The 22,826-nt window shown below is 40.4% G+C and overlaps 1 protein-coding gene across 2 annotated transcripts in view; it reads right to left on the reverse strand.

Moving 5' to 3' along the window:
* The window catches only part of sgcd (sarcoglycan, delta (dystrophin-associated glycoprotein)), a 425,600-nt gene extending 403,670 nt beyond the window's left edge, over positions 1-21,930 (reverse strand). For both annotated transcript variants that reach the window (XM_086308254.1, XM_086308253.1), the window contains exon 1: positions 20,950-21,930. The gene's annotated coding sequence lies outside the window, so the exon portion shown is untranslated. The remainder of the gene's footprint in view (positions 1-20,949) is intronic.
* Positions 21,931-22,826: the final 896 nt, after the last annotated feature.

Consider the following 22,826-nt stretch of genomic DNA (forward strand, 5'->3'; position numbering starts at 1 on the left):
TGCCAGACCAGATGCCATAGTCATAGTATGTGATGGGCTTCCATTTATGAGGCAGTTGGAATTTGCTGGAGCAGTATGTGTGTGGTCTAAATCATTTAAAACAAACCAGGAACTCTTTTCTGAAAATTTGCTCATGAAGGGAAAGAAAGTCCTCGGAGCTGCAGTCAAAGTTTTCGGGATTGTGACAGTTATTTTGGTAGCACTTTTTACTACAGCTAGGTAATAAAGGGGTAATAGTAGGGTAATGAGGGGGAAACAACAGGGTAATAATGTGTTATTTTCCAAGTTATACTATAAAATTACCATACTAATAACCATGTAATATCCAAGTAATATGTAGCTACAGTGGTTACAGTTGAGTAATAGTACACTGAAATTTATCTAATAGGATAATAAGAGCCCCAACACTGGTGGTAATAATATGGAAATATAACTCCGTAATAAAGTGGTAATAGTAGGGTAACAGTGAAAAAAACAAGAATAATGTGGTAATTTCTAAGTTATTACCACTCAATTAGCCATGGTACTTTTTGTGGAATAAGCAGGAAACAGACCTTCAAAATGCAAAAATGCCAAATTTAATTTGTACACTTGACCAGCTGCGGGTCAGGACGGTCCGAACAACATATCAAAGTGTATTTTTCGAAATGCTTCCCATGCATCCAGCCGGGACAGAAAACAGATCGTTTCTGTTTGCTACACAGGTTAGAATTATTTTTCTGGATTTCAAAAACTGCAAAGACTTTAACAATATGAGAGCCTAGATGGACGGGACATACAAAATACCTCACACACAATGCATTTCAAATGTAATATTAGAGCTACTGTGGTGGTTCACAGTCCTGGCTCTCATTTTGATTATGCTGTTACTGAATTTCAGCCAATCAATCTGACATGCCCGGGGCGTCATTTACTGGCTGATGGGTGATGTGAGGGGCGAGAGTGGTGGATTACCTTATGCCATGCTTGTTAAAAGCTTTTATTCTCTGTAATCATCTCTCTCTGGAATGCACAAAACTCCCTTAATTAGAATCCAAGACTTTATTTCCCTCCCTCAGTCTTTTAATTCTGCATCGTAAAATTCAAACCAAGAGCCTGAAGTCAAAATTAGCTTTTTTTCCTGGCAAGGGAGCAAGTCCGGAGCACCTGCAGGTCAGAAGAGGCGGTTTGCAGGTGCCGCTGTTATTGCTGCAGGCGAGAGGCCATGAGAGGAAGAAATGAGTGGTGGAGTGTTTTAATAAGGACCCTTTTTGGAACACTTGTGCTTTATTCTGTCCCCCTGTAGTGGAGAGGGTCGATGCATCAACCTATCTGGAGCAGCATTTGCCCTCTGAAGAAGGTGAGGTAGGAATTACAGAGGATCCTCACACACACACTGACGTTTTCAGTGATTACTTGTGATATTTCATTTAAAGAGGTGTCAAGTGGGTTGTTCTGTTGCAATTTTATCTTTTCCCTCTCCTCTTATTTTTGAATATACAGTACAGATGTACTCCTGATCCCAAAGCTATTAAAACTGTCATTTCATTTATATTCAGGTTAGGCTATAAAAATGCACTCAGAGAAATGTTGGTTTTTGCTTGTTTAATCTTTATTTCTTCCATATAAAGCTGTGTTTTTATTGCAAAAACATCCACAGCAAAATCGCAGTTTGCCTGCTGTTTGGGTAAATCGTGATTTTCACTTTTTTTCCATTAGAAGTTACTGGGAAATAAAAATCACATTGAGTGCTTAAGTTAAAAAAGGTAATTTGCCTTTATTTTGTAACATTTAAGAGTAAATTGCCTGTAGTACCAACATGTGATAAATGCACGGAGAGGGATTTTTACAAGCTTCACAATCAGATACACACAGACACACAAACTGAAGCCGGAAAGACTTTTTGTGTCGTGCCTCTTCCAGTTAGCAGAGAACAAAAGCACCTCTTGAGCCCACAAAGGAGCAGAAAAACCGGAGGATTGTGGGCAATCTGCTGCTCTGCAGCTAAAAAGGTTCGCTGACACGCAGCAATAGAAAAAGCCTACTTGTAAGAGTGCAAGGACAAAGCAGATGTTCACCCTGACCCTGATGGGTCTGATGCCACATGACAGGAAGCTGCCACACTGCTGCACATTAAGTACACTTCATCAGACAAGAGCCCGACATAATGCATCACCATTAACTGGGGCTACAGTTTGATATCAGCAACAGGAGGAGCTTATTCAGCGCTGAGGAGCAGCTAAAGCAACTTCATTCCTCATCATCTGGAGGAAAAGAAAAAAAAGACAAAGGATCTGTCTTTCTAAGGTAATAGACAGAGGCAGGGCTGAAGCGCTTTTTCTCCAGTTTGAGGCAAAAAAACAGAAACGATGCCTCCTGGATGTTTTCATACCCGTATGCCAGCTACATTGACAGCAGCATCCAAAACTTGACTTGCACTACACATCTCTTTGGCTATGACAAAAATAATTAACATTCAAACCCAACTATTTCCTAATAAAGCTTTTGATTGAGTTCAATAAGGAAGATTTGTGCGGAGGATCAAAATAGATAAAGATTAAAATTTCTCCCACCATGCCGGCTCATCGGTGCTCTAATGTCAATCAACCAAAGAAGCTAAAGGTTTAACCCACAGCTCTGAATGACAGAACTGGAAAAGAAATGTAGAAAGAAATAAAGAAATAAATTGTTTTGAGGGAAATAAATGAGAGAAGGTGGGGGGCGGGGTTACCGTGTTTGGTTTCGGTAACATCAGTGGCTGTGTGTGAAATAAAAAGTCCTCCTGTACTTGGAGTATAAATGGTGTTAGCAAAGGAAACTGCCATTGGGGATGTTTGATTATGTATTAACTTAACGCAAAGTGTAAGGGAACACACATTAGGGAAGGATTAAACGCATAAATAACTTACTGTACCTTCCAGGGGTGTTTGTACAGCATTTGGTTATGTGGGTAGTAAATGTTTCACTGCAACGTTTCACACAAACATATACATTTTTCAGAACCGATTTGCATTAGTCAGACCTTAAAAGGAGGGGGAGGGCGTCGGTTTTGACCAGGAACGGGTAAATGTTCTGTGCCTTTGCCAGCTCCAGCCACTCTTCTCCTCAAGATATCGTGAGTGTGGCCAAGCAGCCAGGTCAAATCCACAAGAGACATGAGAGTCATTACACAGGACCAGCTGTGGCTTACTCACTCTGGCATAGGCCCCGATCTGCTTGGTTTGAGCTTAGATGTAGAGAGAAAAATATACACTACATGGATGAATTTCAACATACTTCTATTTACAATGCTAATTCACAATAGCAGTCACTTCAAGACACTTTATATTGTAAGGAAAGGCCCTACAATATTACAGAATCAGATGATTAGCTATCAGAAAGCACTTTGGTGACAGTGGACAGGAAAAACTTCCTTTTAACAGGAAGCAGTAACAGGAAGCTATTTCTCACGCTCTGGATCGACAGCTGCCCTTTTCTGTATTCATTTGAAATGTTTTTTTTTTTTTTGCCAGCACAATCTGGGCACATCAGTAAGGCTTCTTCAATCCTTTGGTTTCTTCCTTGAGTGCCTGTTGCACTGAACTAAGAGAGTAGCAGAAGAATCGTCCTCTATTATTTCCCCCACACAGATTTTCTGAAGCCTGATCGAGGATGAACCTCCATCACAATAAAGCCATACACTATTTTTACAAATCCCATCATGCCGTTTTGTTCAACTCGAGTAAATTAATTCGACGCTCTCAAAATTCAACACCAGTCTTTTGGGTTTGTTTCAATCGAGGAGGTGAAATCTTTCCATTTCTACACACGGCACAATGACAAGCTGGAGATAACTCCCCCTCCCTTCACTGATCTCAATTGGAAAACTATTTGGTGTGAAACTCTGTGCCTTTGTGGACTTTTTCAAAATTGTCCATTTTTCATTTCCCCTGCCTTCCCCCTCCATCCCCATCTGAATCTTTTAATTTACACAAGCCATCCTTGCAAAGTGTGGAATTAAGAAAATTAAAAATCAGGTAGTCATTAGTCAAAGCAGCCATCCATTCAACAGGTTAATATGACCATCATTCATACAGTCAATATTAGCTCACAATACTGCTATTCTCTGCAATTCAGGTCGTGGGTCCCTGAAGCTAACACTGCCCTCTGGTAAACAATGACACACACACACACACACACACACACACACACACACACACACACACACACACACACACACACACACACACACACGAGCAAAGCATGCATTTACACACATCTCCACCGGAAAAATAAATAATTAAAAATACCCAGATGCATTACCAATGATCCATTACAAAAGCCCATTCATACTCACATCGCACTCAGTAAGAAGCAGTTTACTGTGTGGCTCCGCTGCCCATTAAAAATAAAGAAAGAGTAAAAAAAAAAAAAAGCAGCTTCATTTCTGACGGACATTATATTCCACTCCGCCGAAACGTTCTTCTGCTGGGAACATCTGCATTAAAATGATAGGTGGTGTTATTGTGCACTTGTAGCCATGCGCCAGAGGCACTTGTGCTTAGCCGGTTACAGAGAGGAATTCAGTGGCCGGCGTCAGGAGATGGAAATCAAATAATGAATAAATTTTACATCCTGACTCATTCAATTTTCTCCCCGGCTCAGGGAAAGCGAGTCTTGTCTGGAAGCCGGTGGTGATTTCCTCTTTCATGTAAAACGCCATGGAACGTTAAAGTGCATAAATAAATACACACAACAACTGCAAGTACACACTGCAAGTAAAAGCCTGTACATAAAAGCATATCTGCTCACAGAGCTGATATGGTTGAGCTCCCCCAAAGAATATGGAATTATTGGACATGCATGACAGTGGCTTGTAGAAACTACAATATGAAATCATTTATCACTAGAGCTTTTTTATAAACTGAACAATGATTGAAAAGTGCCTAAATGAATATATTTACAGCTATTGTGTTGCACTAATATGCAAAACATGCGATCAGAATTTGCAGCATGTTTATAGAGTATGTCTTCTTTGCTTCTCCACTGTGCAAAAACACACCATGGAGCCGGTTCCTTACAGCAGCGGTAAGAGCGGTTTACTTGAAATAAAACAAAGCCCAGCGGGGGAGCATGAGCACCAATAACCCTGATGGATAAATAGGGAACACAACAAGGAGCTCAAACTGCATCAAAATAAAAACTCAAGCTGTCACAGCCTTACCTTTACCCTTTCTATAACTCAGTTATTTTGCTAAGACACGATATAAAGCACACAAGAGTCCTGGATGAAAAGGTGCACTTGCTAACGTTGTGAAATTTAATGTGTCTGTTAGACTGTGGGTAGCAGAAAGGAAACAAGAACAAAGGCGAGTGCTACAACTGATAAGACCCACTGTTGTTGCAGTTCAAGCTCAACCCCAGAAAAAAGCAAGCAAGAGAGCAATATTTATTTATAGAGTGCAGACAAGAGTCCAAGGGAGCTCTGCAGAAAATCTAAAGCAATGCAAAATTTAAACAACAGAACAAACAGCCATGAAATACAAGGATTTCAAATGTAAAGAAGACGGGAAATTTATATAATGAAAGAACTGGGTTTGAGAGCACTAGCGAATCAAAACGCTAAAGTGTTACTCAAGTATCCAAGTGAACAGACACGTCTTTAACGCACTTCAGACTTCAAAGGATCTTCAGAGGTGTAGCGAGAGCGTTTGGGCACAAAAGCTCAATCACCATGCAGCATTTCAACGTTCGTTCCAATAAATTCTGAATGTTCCAATTAATGTGTGAATCATGCTTCAGCAGGAAATCTGCATCAAATCTGTGGCAACATAACCTCCCAGATATGTAACTGAACTTTGGGTTGATGGAACAACTTCAATGGCGCGAAAGGCTGCGGTGAGGGTTAAGAGGGGCTTCCAGTTACATCTTAAAGTAGAAAAGTCTAAATTAAGCTTAACCATGCAAGTGATGAGTTCAGCTACAAAGGAGGGAGTCCGTACACCAGGAAGGAGGGAAAGAAGGAAGGAAGGAAGTTTATTCAGACCCCAAGGTTAATCAATATTCAAAGCAAAAGGCGAGAGAGGGCGACTTTAAAGGTTTTGTTCAGGCAAAACATGATCCTACAGTCTGTTCTTTAGGACACACACGTGTAGACTTACTGCCTCAACACTTTGTCAGAATCACAATCAGAATATTTTATTAATCCCAGAGGAAATTATATGGATGTTCCAGGGATGTGGATGCCTTGAAAGCCCTTGTGTTGCAACACACAAGTGTAATTTATTAACATGCAGAGTTGACGCTGTGACGTCTTTAGAGACACGGCATTCAAAGAACAGTGGAATCTACAGGAAAAGACTGCAGAAGAAAGAAAAATGAAGGCATTTTAAACCTTATTTAAGAAGTTTATACAAAGATTCACATCAAATCTAAAATGAAACAACAACAAAACATGTCCATGTGATCATGTTAACTTAGATCATGCTTCGAAATGAGTGCACAGAGGTTTTCTCAAGTTGCTGTCAAACACCAATCTAAGACATGGAGAAGAAATCTAGCAGCTGCTGTGTCTGGAACACCTGATCTGTAGAAGCTTAGTTGAAATTTCACTTCAAATGATCATTAAAATGTAGTTTTATTCCATATTTTATTCTAAAGTTGTGGATACAATCTAGATTTGCCAAATAACTAACACAGACTAGCAGGCTGAACAAAGTGACTATGACGCCAGACTTCTGAGAACTGAAAGGGAAAAATCGTCACAAACAGCAACTTTTCTAATGCATGTGCTATGTTTATTCTTAAACTCTGAACCAGAGCCCTCTCTACCATTGACTGATGAACTACAAATAATGAGGAGCCATTTCCTCCCAATCAATTGTGCCCACAGTCCTACTGTAGAGAGACTGGGGTGAGTCAGGTCTGTCCTGTCAGAGCTCTAGAGCAACATGTATGATGAGACGCTCTGACTCGTTGAAGCCACATGTAATTGGATTCTTGTTCGTTTCCTACACTTTTAACATCGGTCTCCTTCATTATCTCTCTCTCAACTTCAGCTTTCTCCCTTTCACTTTGACCAGCCTCCTCTCTCATCTTCTCACCGTCCTGTCATTCTCTGCAGTTTTCCTCATCTTCCCTTTATTTTCTCCCTCCCATCTCCGATGTTCTACTTCGTCGCCTTCTTCGAGTTTGTCTCTTATTTTCTGCCTTTTGAACTCCTCTCTCACTCTCCCCTTCATTCACTCTTTCTGAAACAATAGCCATTCTTCACAAGCTGCTGGTATTCGTGCAGTCCAAAATCTCTTGGCGCACTGGTTATGCAAATGGTAAATGGTAAATGGCCTGTATTTGTATAGCGCTTTTCTAGTCCCTAAGGACCCCAAAGCGCTTTACACAACCTGTCATCCACCCATTCACACACACATTCACACACACATTCACACACACATGCAATCCTCCCGCCTTTGTGTGAAAGCACCGGCTGCTTCAGCGTCGTGTCGTAGAGCCACCAGAGCTTAACTTCAGAGTCAGAAACCACTTTGGAAAATAATAAAAATACAGTTTAAGTATGTTTTTGTTTTGTTCAGCAATCGTGTACCCTTGAGCTTGTCACTAAAATTCCTCGATGAATGATGAGCTTTAACAGCCAGTTAGCAAAGTGGTCATTTTTCAATGCCTTGTTTCAAGGTTCACCAATCATATACATTATACAACCTATCAGCAAGGCACCTCTGCCCTTAACCAAGGTGACGAATGTCTTGATTTACTACAATCAATAGCTCATCAGAATTATTCACCCCCTTTCGACAAACAAATCAATGCATATTCGTCAGCCCCGTGCCAACATCGAGCACCTCGAAGGAGCTTGCTTGTTAGTCAGAGTGCAGAAAGAGGTGTGCTGGACTCTGTTTTTCCATAATCAGTATTTAATCCATAACAATGTTGCTAGAATTTTGTGCAGAGTTCTCCAAGAATCATCAGAGATCAAAGATAAGTGTTAATATCTGTGAATTAGCATAAACTATTATGTATAGCATTGCCTTATTTGGTTCTTATGCAGAACATTTCTACTCAGCTTGCACAGTCAACATTAAACAACATGCCTCGTTTGCTCAAGTACTTTTTTCCTGTTTAAGAGCCTTCTGTGTAACAATGCAATGCATTTTGTTTCTATTTTGAAAGGCCAGTAGCTCTTACCCACATGTTTTTATAAAAACAAGCACAGTCCTGAAAAATGTAACAAATGTATTCTTTCATTAAGGAAATACAGAAATCAGATTGCACAGACGTGAACCCGATCGGTTCCAGATGATGCCAGTCACTAGTTTCAAATCTTAATTAATGCAACATTTTCATTTAAAGTCAGAATATGCTTCGCAAGAGATTCACTCCTGATTGGTTGGTCCACACCTTTTTTCACACCTTGGCTCATGTGATCAGGAACATTATCAATAGTGTGTCAACAAACCTCTTAAGGGACAACTCCCACTAGTGTTTAAAATCTGGAATCTCACCATTTGGTCCTAGAACTGAAGAAGCTTCTTGGATGAGAGATGAAATGTAATGAAGTCCTGCCGCTTTGCTTTCCAAGCTCCTTAGAAGCTCCTGGGCAACAGGTTTTGGAGCACATTTGACTGTTTGGGTAGGTGTGTCAAAAATGTCATAAAAATAAGAAACTGTACGTATGAAAGGACATTGAATACCATAAGGGCATTGCTTAGATACTATGGTGTCAAAGCACCACCATTTATACCCCCCAAAAATCCAACAATAACGGTGCTAAAATTGTGTGCTCGCTTTTTAAAGTAGCCTTGATTCAGGAGCTGAAGTCCAGATCACATATGAAATTGTCATTATTGAGAAAATGAGGTGTTTGTGAACTTCATTACTAAAGTCATGAGCAGTGTTCGTCAAGTTACTTGAAAATAGTAATTAGTTACTAATTATGGATTACTTCTCTAAGAAAGCAATCCCGTTACTTTACTGATTACTTATTTTCAAAAGTAATTAATTACTTTATTACTTAGTTACTTTTTAAAAACATGACACACAACCTGAATACGTAAAAACTTGATTTTTTTCTGCATATTTCAGGATATAAAATTGAATCAAATGGAAAAGTCTTTTAAAAATCTTTTAATTTTATGCACATTGCATTAACCAAAAATTAAGTTATATGCAACGTTCTCTGACTGGAAGAAATGTGTTTAACATATAGCATATAAAATAAAATGTTTCGTGTTTACACTCACTCTTTTAAATAGATGCAAGTAAAACACAGCAAACAATAAATCAAATCAAAGACTCAGCAGCACTGAGTCCTGTCGCTTATAAGTCTATTCTCACCTGTTCAGCAGGAGTGGGGCGGGTGGAGGTTTGACTGATGCTGCAGCGGTCATGTCAGTGGGGGGGATCCGGGGGTTTCTCTGTGAATTTCACTTTCCCGTGGCAGCGTGCTCGGTGCTCCCTCAGATTTGAAGTTTTATTTTTCTCTGTAGAAAGTTTTCTTCCCAAGCAGAGTGCACAGCAGACGCTAATGTTTTTGACACTTTTTACAGAACCTAACTCAAACCAATGTCAGTACTTCCACGCTGTAAATGCTGCATGGTCGTACTCTCTCCCGCACTCCACGTTATCCATTGTTGATCTGCACACGCCTGTTGCTGCCACGGACGTCGCTCGTACGTCATTGTCATGAGACACTCTCACAAACAAAATCACGACAGTTTTGTAATGCAGTAATGCAGAGGACTTAGGGTAAAGTAACAGTAATCTTATTACTTTTTTTGCAATAGTAATCCCTTAATTTACTTGTTACTTGAAAAAAGTAATTGGATTACAGTAACATCCACTGAACTGTAGATCTGAACTAGTATTTTAAGGACAAGTTAAACAGAGTGTGAGGGAGACAGCTGGGGCACAGTGACACGATTGTACGTGTTGCTACTGACATCGTTCAACTTTAAACAAAGAAACATGTTTTCAGCAGGGATCTCCATGAAAGGTTGATGAAGTTAACTTTATCTCGGAAAACAACATCAGCAGCTGCCAATTGTCTGACAGAAGTTGAGTCATGAATTATCCACACAGGTGCAGGTGTGTTGGTGCGAAAAAAACAAAACAAAAGAAATGAGTGCAGATGGTTCTGCACACACAAATAAGTCTTTCAGTATAATTTTATAAAACAACAACATCGTCCTGCCCTCAGCTCCTCCTGCAGCCACACAACAGAAAAGAGACTTTAAAAACTTGTTGGTTTTCTGTTGGTCTTGACGGGAAGTTACTCACTCAAAAATAAAGCTCATCTAATATCAAAGGGAACTCATTATTCTTTTCTTTATTTTAGTGCATTCTGTTACAATAGTCAGTGTTCCCAAAGTATATTGCAGGGTATCACAAAGTAACCTCTTCTGATTACTCTGAACACTCAGACCTTAGACCTTTCAGCACACATTTCCTCTAACATGTTCAGCGCACAGGTTCACCCACCTCCTCCTCAAAGCTTGTTGTTTACGAGGGGCAGCCAATCACAGGGGCCAGCCTGTGTCAACAGTCAGTCTAATCCAGATAAAACTAAATTCTGCCATTTCTAAATGGTCCTCTATAACTCACAAAATGATTTTGTTAAATACATTCTTCATTTCCCTGACCCATGTCATTCCATCTCAAATCATCACATTTGTTAGAACATTTCCTGCTAAAAACTTGTTCAATTGCCAGAAAATTGTAATGGTTCAAAATCAGGACGATTAAAATATTTAAATTCTTTTCGAGATAGAATTTTTTGGAAAAACGGTCCATTGACCCCATTTCCAGACCCATTTTTTTGCACACCGATGTCTGGCTTGAAAGGAGGTGAAACGCTTGAGATGAATTGAGGAGCTGCAGCACTGAAAGACCAATCAGGATCATTTTTAGCTATGAACTGTGCAAAGTCTCAATTTGAATTACTTCCATTCGTGTCATTCTGTCAAAAACATCAAAAACAAAGGTTGTAAAATCAGAAGGGTTTCATTTTTAGTCATATTTATCTCAGGTTTACTGTAGACATCTAGTAACTGGCAGTGCCAAAATCTGCAGTCTCCCTACTGGCCACTTGAAGCTGGCTTTAGAAGACGGTCGTTTCTCCGGCTTGCTCAGGCTCGCATGATGACATGCCCGACCTCAGAGCATACATGAGCACTTTTACAGCCCACACTGCCTAATGTGTTGACTTCATATGACACTTTTTCCACAGAAAGGCGACTCCCTTCACAGGACTTTAAACCACTTGTGTTTACCGCAACTCTACTGTAAAATGTATGAAAGCAAACAGCTTCATCTTTGTGCAGTTTCACTCATCATCGAATCTATTTGCTCTTCTTATGCAATGCTCCCTCAACACTTAGCCTGTCTGTTCACACCTGTCTCCTCCACGCAGAGTTTACTAACCTTCGGATGGACCGTTTGTTGACTTTTGTTTTTCTCTGCCTGACAAATCAGGTCCTCTGAGGACTCAGACTCTTGACTGAAAGCGAAAAGTTCCATGTCGCTGAGGCAGGCCTGTCATCACCGCTCAGCTGCAGCGTGAGACAAAGCTATTCACGGAGCAGACAGGAGATGGGAGAGAGTTGTCGGAGACCGCCATGCTTTTAGTAACAGATTTGGACACACAGACAAGCATTGGAGCAATGCATGCATTTACACACATCTCTACATTAAAAGTAGACACACACACACACACAGTCCTCAAGGTAAGCACAATCAAGCTCCATCTGTCAGGAGAAACATAAAATCCTTTGTTTTTATTTGAGATTTATTAATTTTTCCTCTTTCGAGCATTAAATATTCATGTGAAACCAGATTTTACTGTTTGCTTTTTAACATTTAGCTTCAAGCAACCAGTTTTCACGCATTTGCCTGCACTGCAATAATAATGTAAAAAAGAAACAGCCATTACTACTCAGTTCCCACAAACACCTTGGTTTGAAAATGGCATAAATACTAATAATTTACATTCGTTACATATTTAAACCTTTTTTTTTTTTAATTCACACACTTCCTTAATATTCTGAAAATCATCTGAAACTTCACTGGCAGCCAGAGCTTGAACCCTCTTTTCGGTACTGCATTACTTTGTAACGTTTTTCTCCTTCCTTGTTTTTGTTACTCTACACGAAATGAAAGTTATACTGAAGTTTGTTGCACACGTAGTGTCACTGCTGTAAATCACCTGCAGCAGGGTTTCTTTTGCAGTGTGACGTGCTAAACTGTATTGTCATTTCCGTCTCCTGTAATGACTGAGTTGTTGATGCCAGACTGCAAAACACGTTTGGAACTGCACCACAATCAATATCTATCTGCATACTATGTGCTGTGATGGTGATGGCATTTCAGAAGCACACCTGAACTTTTCTTTTTGGAACTGGGAATACAGCAATCTCCTGCTCTGACAACAAAGCTGTCCTTCTCCAAAAGTCCTGTTAATTCTGTGTCCCAGACCTTTGGCTTCTTGAAAAGTCTGCAATAGGTTATCTGGTGAGCAGATAAGGTCAGCGGTTCAATTCCTGGCTTCTCCATCCTGAGATAAGGTAATGAACCCCAAATTTCCTTCGATGCATGCACTGGGGTATGAATGTTGGTCAAATCACAGAGGTATAGAAAAGGTGTTGTATGTGAAGGAGGCTCAAATAAAGTCGAAAAGTGCCAGTCCATACTGTAAGTCAGCCCAGGGTTTCTCAGTCTAGCTATGAACAGGTTCACGTAAATGTAGCTGTGATGGAAACACGACCAATAAAGATAAAATAATTTTAGAAAAACATGAAGTGCTTAAGTAGATATTACAGGCTGGAAACAACTGCTGGCACAGACTGTATGAATGAATGTGCTGTATGAATATGTGCGAGCATTAAGCATTTCAGGGAGTAAGACTGGGAACGTGCTACTATTTTAATAGAGTTTAGCCTCTGTGAAGCCAGGAAAGAAAGCCAGCAAAAATGTGTGACTGTGAAATTTAACAGACTAATCAGTATCACAGCTCTTATCATTAAGACACTGGTGTAATCCATCAGATTCTCCTGGTGTACCCGGGAGAATCTGTTGGATCACAGTTGTTATTCCATTAAATTAAAGTTCAGATGTGTGGAAGTACTGTTAAGCCCAGATGGTGTTTAGGGGGTCTGAGAGCAAATAAAGAATAAAAATAAAAACTGAATTTAAATGTAGGCTTAGACTGCGTGTCAATTTTATATGGAGTCAGCAAGTACAAATAAATGTACTTGTACTTAACGTACTTATAGAATAATAAACGGTTTTAAATCATTTGCAGGCAATATATAATAAAGCAAGAATAAAGTTTCTTCTAATTCCCTTCATCAGGAAAAGAAAGCAATTGGACACTTTTAAAAGAAAACGTTATTAAATGTATTAAATTAATTTATAAGTTGCACAGTAAAGTCTGGAGATTTTCCAGGAACAGTGATGATATTCTTCCAGAGAATTAACCCGTCAGCAGGCAGTGTAATCTTGAACATGACCTGCTCTGGACTGGGTCAGAGTTACAGCATTGGTTACTATAGTGATATACTAACAAGAAAAACCACATTCATAACACTGAAAACCCGGAGCTGTCCCTGACGTTGCCTCTATGAGCCTGAAATATAACAGCATTGTTCAGACCCAATGCAATCAAATTTTAAACCTGGAATTTCTATTGTGGTTTAACAATAAGAACAGTTGCCATTAAAATGATTATTAATTGAGATCAGTGTGCCCAACAAAACAGGAATACTATTTGTTTTCTGGTCATCATTAAAGATGCTATTCAAAGTTAAACATAAGTTGTTTCAAGCATTGTTTCATGTTAGTCATGTGATTAGATTTGTGTGGTATGGCTGACAGTTTAACAACATAAGAAGTTTACTGATTTGCCAAAGCTTAAATGGTCCATCTTCTCCTTGTTTGCCACCTGAGCACTACTAAAGTTCCTTTAGAAAAGATGACTTTGTAATCGAGCCCTCCTGAGCTCTGAAAATCCCTGCATGCAAATCTCAGGCAGGGACTTTGAGATCTCTAGTTGGTATCTATTCTTAGAACCTGCTTCCATCATGTGACTTTTTCTCAACATTGTTTGCAACATTAATTTTGAATGCTTGACTATAAATATAAGTAGTAAAATACAAGTACTCTCAGTCGGTCTCAGATGAGGCCGTGTCAGGCTTGAGCGTGCAAACATCCAGCTGTTTCCTGGTTGCAGTCTATACCAGCGCAGATGTGCACAAAAAAAAAAAAAAAAAAAAAAAAAAAGAGCAGTGGGGGGGTTGAGACATTAAATTTTGACCAGTGGTGGGAGGGTTAACTCTGAATGAATGAGAATGCTCTTCACAAGCCCAGAGGGTCCTGCGGGCTCCCACTTGACTTCACACACTGCACACTGAATCAATACCTCTTTGATTATTACTTGTTTACAAAGGCAGTGTGGGTTGCTGCACCATTGCACTGGATTGCATTAGAATGTGCAGGTATTCACTTTATTATGTGCACTTATTTTGGTGGCACATTGAAATAAATATCACAAGAAGCAGCTCGCAATGGAACGCAGTCCATGATTTTTAAATGGAGTATATTATCTGTGCCCATGTTGATATTACAATCTTGCAATCCTCCTCCCTTCCAGCCAAGATCCACATCCAGAAGTTGTTTGAAAGGCTTGTACACATCTTCAAAGCAAATCTATTGACCTGCTTTGTTCTGCCTTTTCCTTCCTGTCACCATCTTCCCACTTTGTGCACATGGCTTCACACTGCTGACATCAAATACACGTGAGGCCCTGACAATTAGTGGGGACTGTTGCAGGGTAATTAGTGGAAAGGAAGTAAGCCTCCAATTTCCTTTAGCCCCCTAGAGAGCATCGATGGGCATAGACACTCATGCATGAACACATGTACAGTACACCAAGAAAAACACAAATACAAAGATTTGTTGAACAGTGCTGACAAACAGAAATAGTCCTTCATTTTTAATGCTGTATGGTGCTATGGTATGGAGCTTATTAACTGCAGGGCTGGAGTAGTAACATATACTAATACTACTAATAATAAATATTAAAGCAGGGGAGAGCAAAATGTCAGTGAAACTGAAAATAGACAAAATGCTACAAGGAAAAACAAGGCAGAAAAGAAGAAAACCGCTAAAGATGTAACGTAATAAAGAACCGGCACAAATGGCATTTTTACTAACCTACCTTATGCTATCTTTACAGTGGCTGTAATCAGTGTTTTATAATAAAACTATATCAAACGTGAAAGGGGTCTCCCATCATGATGAAGCTAGTGAGAATTATCAGCTGAATTTGCAGCTCCTCTCTGCTTTATCGAGCTTTATATCAAGTTTCAGCTCATTGTGTTGCTGTTCAGTCTGTAAATTTACCGCTATAGTTCACTCAGACTGCGCTCATAACATAACATTCACTAACAAGTAAGCAGAGAGCAAAAGACTGGATGACATTCACATTGAGGAGTACACTATATTGCCAAAAGTATTTGCTTGTCTGTCTTCACACACATATGAACTTAAGTGACATCCCATTCTTAATCCATACAGTTTAATATGATGATGTTAGTCCACCTTTTTGCTTCAAATCATCTGGGAAAACATTCTAGAAGGTTTAGGAGTGTTTATAGGAATTTTTGGTCAAGGAGGCCTGACTCTCAGGATCCACCAATTCATCCCAGAGGTTTTCTATCAGGACTCTGTGCAGGCCAGTCTAGTTCTTCCACACCAAACTCATCCATCTCTATGGACCTTGTTTGTGCACTGTTGGAAGAAGAAGAGGCCATCACCAAACTCTTTCAACAACAAACTGCCCCCTGTGTGTGCTTGCTTTGATGAATTACTACATTATGTAGTTTTTTTTATATATAGCTGTGTTCCAATTCAAGGTAGAGCATTGTTCTGTGCTTTTTAAATGTATTTATTTATTCTTTTTTATCAGCACCAGTTGTTACTTTCATGTTACTTTCATATTTTGTATTTATTATTGTTACTAATGTTCACTGTTCTTAGAAAAGTTTCACAAATGTGGTACAATACTGGACATAACTGGCAGTGCACAACTGTGCACATAAAAATACATTATCTATCCATCTGTTGACACACACACACACACACACACACACACACACACACACACACACACACACACACACACACACACACACACACACACACACACACGTATGTGTCCCAAGGTTAAACAAGGACACTAAAGGCTGTCATCAGACCACTAAAATGAGTTCATTTGTTTAAGGTGTCGTGATGCTGAAGGACACGGAAGGTTGTCCTCTGGCACCAGATCAGCTTCTAGGTGTTGTCCTCTGAGGTCTAATGTAGTTATGCATCACATGATCACGTGCTGTGCGCGTGTGTGTGTATAATTTGCGTGCACACAGGCCAGCATTTCTACCCTAAGTAATCCTTGAGTGATTGCTGGATTAGAGGGAAGAAACGGCTCAGAGCTTCTTCTGCTCTAATGCAGTATTCATCACTACACCTTTCCCATAATTTATTATTCATGTTTCTTTACCAGCTGTCATGTCCAAGTGACCCATATCATAGTGCCGGCTTCTGACGGGAACACTGTTGTTGTCTGCTCTTGATCACCACCTGCAGTCCCCCACTGTTCCTATAAATCCCTCCCTTTATTCTTTCTTACTCTTTCAACAATTTTCTGCCTTGTCATCTCTCACCTTCCCGTCCTCCTCCACTAGTCTCATCTGTTTCCTTTTACTGTCTGCTTTTTCTCATAAATGTCTCAGGAGAAATGACAAAAACAATTCAAACTTTGGCACAAAACATGATGTGTGTCTGTGAAACCATTGGTTGTGGTAGAATATGCCCTGGTTCAAGTCCCTGCATTAGCCGGTTCTTTAGTGTAATAAATGAAACTAAGATTTAGCTCTTTTTTTGATTAACGACAAACTATTTTTGTTGTGATTTAAAATATTTTGCTGCTCTGCAGTCACATAGTGAAATTCTGAAAGCTTAAAAGCAGACAGATACACAATAAAGAAAAAACATAAAATGTAGCATGGTACACATGATGTAATGGCAGACTTTAATGTGTATTTTGATAGAAAAAAATAAAAGAAAACTACTTAAATGTAGACTTGTGTGGCTGCAGAGCTCTGTGTGCACACTGCTGAGTAAAGACACACAGCACTTTTACAGCCCACACTGTAAAGCACTGTTTGTGCTCGCTGCAGTTTTCATTATGTGTGAATAAAAAGTTGCTAGTGTATTGAGCAATTATACCATTTTCCTCTCTGAAGCTCCAACTTAAGTTCAACATTGAAAGAGCAACAGGAAACCAGGACTCTGAAGGTCCCAAGGACAGAGACGCAGCTTTGACACCTAGCTCATAGCTTTGCACAACTCACTTGCACCAATTAAATGCTTATTCTGCTATATTAACCCTCTTATAGTCAACTATTACAGCAATATCAAAAACGAGATGCCTATATCAACATTAAATAATAGCGCAAACAGCAGTAAATTGCCTGCCGCAAACCATTAGTAAATCTGGTGCTCGGCCAGAACGAAATCGATGTTGACACAGCAGATAATTATCACACGCTGACATCATTAAATTACAAATCATGATCTCTTTCAAGAAGGATCTGCAGCGACAAGTGACCATGTGTCAGCGTTTATTCGTTTACAGGTAGTATGAAGATGTGAAATGTTTGTACGATATAACAGGACAAAGAGGCTATTCCGAAAGTGGGACTGTTACTATATATTTATTAATAAGCTTCCTCTTTTACGGTGACATGATCAGTTGTGGCTTGCCTGAGTAATCACAGAGCTGACAGCTGGATGCATGTTGCTGTAATTAAGGCTAGAATTTCAACATATTATTCACTACGTTGAGTTTTTAAATACAAGACAGCAAAAAAAGGCTGTTAATAGACAGCCTTGGAAGAAGAAAATTATATTCAAAAATAATAAATTTATAGTAAAAAATTTGTTACCCTTCACAAGAACTCAAAGTTAAGGTCCAATTCAATTCACTTTTATTTATATAGCGCCAAATCACAGCAACAGTCATTGCAAGGTGCTTGGTGACAGTGGGAAGGAAAAACTCCCTTTTAATAGGAAGAAACCTCCAGCAGTACCAGGCTCAGACAGGAGTAGCCTCTGACCAGCTTGGAGTGACGGGAGGAGATCAAGACAAAAGACACGCAGGGAAAGAGAGACAGAAATAATAATATCTAATGATTAAATGCAGAGAGGTGTGTAAAGACAGTTAGTGAAAAAAGGTGAGTGTAGAAGAAACACTTAGTGCATTATGGGAAGCCAGTAGCGCAGACCTAGGGCAACCTAACTAAGGGATGGTCACCTGATTCAGCATCAATGACAAGATTTAGTTCAGTTGTTAAAACAATATTCATATTTAGAAATGAAACCACAAAAAAATACAAAAAAATAAAGTTTATCTATTTAACTTGATAAACTGCCCTGAGCCATCCTACTCGACCTCTCTGCACTGAATCATATCTGTTATTAACCTCTGTCTCTCTTCCACAGCATGTCTTTATCCTGTCTTCCTTCTCTCACCCCAACCGGTCGCAGCAGATGGCCCCGCCCCTCCCTGAGCCTGGTTCTGCTGGAGGTTTCTTCCTGTTAAAAGGGAGTTTTTCCTTCCCACTGTCGCCAAAGTGTTTGCTCATATGATTGTTGGGTTTTTCTCTCTATGTATTATATATTGGTCTAGCTTACAATATGAAGCACCACAAGGCGACTGTTGTTGTGATTTGATGCTGTATAAATAAAATTTAATTGAAATGAACCATACATGCAGTCCCCATCACTGCGCCTTACCAAATTAAATTACTACAAACTAATAAAGAACCAAAGACTGACTCATTTCATAAAAACAATGCAAGTACACATTTAGTTTTTGACCCGTTTTTCTAGAGCATTCAAATCTGCATGAGTTACAAATGATTCAGCTCTGTAGGAACTTTTGTGTTATTTTGCACATTGTCTTATGATGTGGTAACAATTTCTTGTTTTCATTGACTTGCAGATATTTCAGTGACCTCCTTCAACTCACTGGGACATTTAGAGATTTACTAGGAAAGTTTTAGCAATAGTTGGTGATGAAAGTCAATTAAATATTCATATGGTCTCAGCAGTGCTGCTAGCAGTTGTGTTGTCTGAACTGCCATTAGTCCTAACCGTGCCAATAGCAAGGGGCTGTCACTTCACGGCACCCACTCGCTCAACAGTGATTCATGTTAACGCTCACTGAAAGTACGAGTGCGTTCAGTGAAGACGACTTCCAGTTGCTTGGGATACCTTTGTTTTCTTTAAAACATGTTGAACGCTTTTCTTGTAAGAGACATTATGAGCACTTTGATGATGCCCAAGAGCACTTTCGTTCCACCACTTTTACTTTATCTACTACCGACATGTATGGTTCTTGTTTGCAGCCTTCGATGTGCTTTTTAAAAGAGAGCGATTCAGACAGGATTGTAGGAAAGGATGCAAGTAATCTCTGATGAGCTCTCCAGAAGAGCCAAAACAATTGCACACACAGAAAATGACAGATTTCTAAGAGATGATAAACTGTACACCAGCAAGAAGTTTGCAGTTGTTTCAAACCCAACAATCTGACTAGAACACCAAATCATTTATGTCCTTGGATGTGTTTTGCACCGTGGACGTCCTTTGATTGAGAGAAGACTCTGCTGTTACTATTTACAGATACACACATTTTCAGTAGCTTTTCGAGGACTTTCAGCATTATGGCTCAAAGCACTCAAGATATTCAATTTTTATGGTATGTACGCTAGATGGACCGTAAATGCATCCGACTATTCTTGGAGCCGATGAGCCAGCAGCTTATATCCCATTTTCAACAAAAGCAATTCAATCTAGTCAACATATCCACCGAGAAAACCCGAGGAGCGACGATCCAAGGACTACAGGATACCTGGGAATGCAGTTTCCCTTTGGATTTCTGTACGAAGACGTGGTCCAGTGACACCATCACACGAGGGAACACGCTGGTGCCAAATTTTAGACTTACAGTGTCGAATCCTCTCTGTGTGAAAAATGCTGCTTAATTCAGCTGAAGTTGGCACACACTTTGAAACTGAACAGACTGTACAGCGAATCCCTGAATGCAATTACCCCACATCTGTGTTTCCATATACAGACACCACACAGTAATTCTATCCGACAGGGACTAACCTAGGCATTACTGAATACTTTTGAGTACTTTGCATATAATCTGGATGCCAAGTAGATCCCTACATGCAGGAAGAAGGTCCATGTCCAATGCCAATTACATGTACCACTTCAAATAAGTGCTAAACGTGTCGATGCGAGCCGCTGAGTAATTCTGCTGTAAAAGTGTAGCCAGAATAAACCGACAGAAATCAGCAGAAGAGATTCTGATATCTAAGATGTGAAAAAATGAAAAACTATACCTACAAACTTGAGCTGGCTGGTTTTAGGAAGGACAACAAGTATAATATAATGAACCTTGCGCTCTAAAAAAGGATTCAATATACTCGAAATACCTGCAGCTCATCTCTAATTCCTGTGCACTCACAGCAGCAGACAGATCATGACAAACTCTCTGCTTCTAGAAATCCACTTAACACGAAACACCTCTGGCTTCTCAGCTGCAGTGCCATTCATTTCTACTGAGCAGAAACACACGGCGAGAGCCACACTGCTACAGACAGTGGATGATGCAGACAGTAGTAAACAGGACAGAGTGCCAGCCCCGACTAATGACAGAAAGCTGGGGCAAGCCCAATAGTGGACTCAGCTTCTGGTGAAAATTAGCTCTGGAAGACTGCAAAGTAACCAAGCAAAGCAACAACAGAATCTGCCACATCACCGAGACTGAGCCGTTTCTCTCCAAAGTGCAGAATCAAGGTTGCTGAGGATGAGCAGGCTAGAGTAAGCCACATTGCAAAGTAATAGCAGCCTTACCTCTTAGTCAGATGCCAAAATCAAAGGCTTGGGAAGTCAGAAAATCATAGAGCTGGTTAAGCAGCTACAGGAATTCTCAGCTGGTCAGAAGGAAACTCTTAGGATCCAATTTCTTCTGTTATTTTGGGGATAATCTCTTTAGTTTAGAGGCTGGAGTCCAGCAGCAGCAGCAGCAGCAGACGGCTCATTTCCATGTGCAACACAGGTGCCTCTGACATGCTTCTTCTTCCCTTCAGGGGACCGGAGCGCTTCAGACTGCGATCTGGCCGGGGCAAAGAAGTGGATAAGAGTATTGACAGCTGAAGTAGTAATATTCCTGTCGGCGCAAAGAACTGATCATCCTTCTGTGTGAATTAAAGCGGTGAGGAAGAAGATCCAGTGCACCAGAGCCGCAGAGCGCACAGCCGGCGCAGCACACTCTCTGTCGCTTAAATCCCCCCAAAATGGGCTGATGCTGGGCAGACGGCAGGCAGATCAACAAAGCGCGGAGAGAAGAGGTGCTGTTGCATCAACATTTCTCTGAGTCTAGTTTTCTGTTTGTTTAAATGGGGGAAAAAAAACCCTGGAAAAAAATCACCAAAAGAGCTCCAACAGAATCACCACCGGCATCATCTCCTCTCCGGGGCTTACTCAAGTCTGCACAGGACCGATGTGACTGAGACAGACAGAGAGAGAGAAAGAAAGAGTGAAAGTGTGCGCATGCATGCATATATGTGTGCGCGCACAATACAGGAGGACAGGCGGAGAGAAGAGAGCGGAGAGATGCGAACAGGCAGGAGGCTGCGAGCGCAAGTGGAGGCAAAGAGCGATGTGAGAGGAGAGGATGCTCAGAGGAGGAGGAGGAGGAAGGTTGAGGGGGAGATGCCTGGAAGAGAGAAAGTGAGAGAGAAAGTGAGCAGAGGGGAGGGAGCTGCTTGCACCGTCAGTGACTACATTAACAGAACTGAGTAGGTGGAGTTTTCCTTGCAGGAGCTGAGCGGGGATCATGGTTTGAAATGGAGAGGGAGGGAAAAAAAAAAAAAGAAGAGCAACACACGAGAGAGGATGCAGAGAAGAGGCTGAGTTCTAAAATCACTGACAGAGGGAAGAATCAGGGTGTTTAAAAGGTTAAAGAAACCTGAGAGGAGGGATTCTCTCCCAAAGCAAAATGGAATTTGTGCACAGAGTGGAGGTGGTGGTGTCTGCTGGGGGTTGGCAGAGTCCTCCACCTGCAGTGAAGCTGGCACACTGACAGCCCGCCTCTTGCCAGGGGTCGTAAACATTGATTAGAATATTTAAAGAAGCACGCGCTCACGCACGGGAAGGAAACACGTGGACACTTTAAGACCCTGGTGTAGGCGCACGCACACGCACACGCACACACACACACACACACACACACACACACACACACACACACACAACGTATATTTACACAGCTGCACTGTATAAACTTATAAACTATTTATAGACTTGTTTCAGCCTTCTCTTTATTTGGATATGGATTTCACTTTATTGCCTATTTTGTGCTCCGTCTTTAATTTTTGACTTTATAGACATATTTATGTGTTTGATCATGTATTTGCACATTTCATATACACACTTTGTGCTTACTGCAGATTGTGTTGTAACTGTAGGGAATGTGTGTGAAGCACTGTAGTATTTTTCCATGCAGATGCGTTGTTTCCTGTCAACACATTCTCATGTTAGGGGACCGGCGTCTGTCAGGGTCAAGCAGTAAAACTCACTATTCCTTCAGCTCTCCATAGAGTGCCATGTTAACATGCCTTCAGCCATGAAAATAACAGTTTCCTCTTAAAGTCGTAAAAAATAAAATTCTTCCATTCTGATACTTTCCAGGCCTAAAATCAGGAGTATGGTTCACTTGACTGACAAAT

This window comes from Aulonocara sp. 'chitande type north' Nkhata Bay, linkage group LG10 (genome assembly GCF_057382095.1).
Source record: "Aulonocara sp. 'chitande type north' Nkhata Bay isolate Kocher_YH1m ecotype deep benthic linkage group LG10, A_spYH_male_GT1.1, whole genome shotgun sequence".
Taxonomy (NCBI): domain Eukaryota; kingdom Metazoa; phylum Chordata; class Actinopteri; order Cichliformes; family Cichlidae; genus Aulonocara; species Aulonocara sp. 'chitande type north' Nkhata Bay.